This window comes from Cibotium barometz, chromosome 54 (assembly GCF_041138505.1).
Source record: "Cibotium barometz isolate CiBa-2024 chromosome 54, ASM4113850v1, whole genome shotgun sequence".
Taxonomy (NCBI): Eukaryota; Viridiplantae; Streptophyta; class Polypodiopsida; order Cyatheales; family Cibotiaceae; genus Cibotium; species Cibotium barometz.
In genome coordinates this window covers 8,785,212-8,787,269 of record NC_141099.1, presented here as the reverse complement: position 1 = coordinate 8,787,269, position 2,058 = coordinate 8,785,212, and positions in this window count along the sequence as shown.

The following is a 2,058-nucleotide window of genomic DNA, read 5'->3' as shown; positions in this document are numbered from 1 at the left end:
TGTTAGTGGGAAATTATATATGTTGAGAAGGAAGAGTAGAAAAAATGCAGTCTGCTTGAGACTTGTCAGTAGGCGGAGCATTAGGATATGGATTAAGTAATTTACTGGCCACATTAGAATACACACGTAAGTAGGATTAGATGATGAACATGATGTCTCTTCCTGACCATGCCCTGAGCTTGGGGGGGTGGGTGGCTAGGTTTGTGGAGTTTCATAAAATCTTGGAGCTCAGTGATATCCTCGGGACTTATGTTGGGATATTCAATATGTGTTTTATCAAAAGTGTAGAGGATGTTGGTTAACATGGATTCTAAATGTTCGTAGATATTATGATATAGTTTTAGAATGCCAAAAGGGCGATATAAGGAAGATTCACATAAGTTTAAGTGTTGGTGAGTATTGTATACTTCTAGCCACCCATGGCTTATAATCCATTGATAACTATGGGCTACAACCTCGTAGTTGGCCGGTGTGTTGGGAATATCATTTGGAACAAACAAGTGTAATTTTTCAACGCTTTTGTCCAGGATTTCAGAGTTATGGAGCACTCGACACCAACTACGAAGGTTTAGCACAATTGGGCGCAAGGGATAAAAGTAAATATCTTGTGGATTAGTTAATACTACATCCCCCAAAAAATTCCCATAATGATAGTGGGATCAGCATCGCGTTCAGTATTTTGCTTAATGAGTGTTAGTTCTCCTCCTAGGCTTAGGTCCTTAGACATATTTATATCATATTGAAGCAATGAGAGGGTTAGTGTAGACAAAAAAAGAGTAAGAATTTGAGGAGGGGCCCGAGGAGTTACTGGCAATTGACCTATCTCCAAGGCTCGCTCAAGGAGTAGGTGCATTTCATCTGTAGGTTCTTGTCTTTGACTTCGGTCTTGCATGGCCAGTTAATGTTCCAATTCTTGGATACGGGAGTCCTTGGTGCTGAGGAGGTTTGATATAGCGATTTCTATGACCATTTTGGCAGCATCCAGCTTCTCGAAGATGGCTTGTGCTTCTTCTTGCGATAGCCTCCCTTCCCTGAGCCTCTATGATTCTTTGAAGTCTTTTGGCAGCCAATCTTTGATTGTCTTGTAGCTGTTGGGTGACTTGCACCATTGCTTCTTGGTGTGTAATCATCATTCTCTACATCTTCTCAGCTTGGTGGTGATGGTGTCACTAAGCGCTCTAACCTTCTCTACATTTGCCTTGTTGTTATGTTCTCTTTCTTGTTGCATGTGGGTCGTCACGATGCTTTCAACTTATTTTAGACTTAAGGATAGCATTTGCCTTGTTGTTAAAAGCGCTCTAACCTTCTCTGCATTTTCCTTGTTGTTAAGCGATCTAGCCTTCTCTGCATTTGCCTTATTGTTAAGCGCTCTAGCCTTCTCTGCATTTGCCTTGTTGTTATGTTCTCTTTCTTGTTGCAAGTGGGCCATGATGCTTTCAACTTATTTTAGACTTAAGGATAGCATTTGGATATGGCATTGTAGCTCTTCTTCTTTGGCTAGGTAAGTGTGCTGGAGCTCCTGTACCTGCTGGGCATGGATAGCTGCTAGGTCTTGGTTATGGGTGACTACCTTCTGAAGTTGCTCTTTATCCTACTCTAGTTGCGCTTTCAAATTTGTATTCTCTTTAATTCTTTGCATAATAGTTTGGCTGAGAACAAAATTATTATTTTCTAGTGCTTGGTACCTAGCCTCTTGCTCCTCAGTTGCCTTTAAACTCTTCAGGATCACATCCCTATAGGTGGCCTTTGCAGCTGTTAAGTGTTCTTGCAAGGTCCATACTTGGTTGTTTGCCTCTTGATCTTGCTTCCACAGTGTGGCATTGTGATCATGAAGCATATGTGCCATGAGGAGATGGCACCGCCATACTCATTGTTCTTGCTCCCACAGTGAAGCATTTGTGGTTGTTGCTCCTTCTAGTCTTGCATGCGGCATAGTAGCTCATCCAGTCCTTCCACAGTTTTCTGATAGAATTTTTCATAGTCCAGATTATGTAGGAATGATGTATTTGGATCACCTCTTCATCCTCCTGATGCCTCCTTTTGCTTGGACTGGGTGTA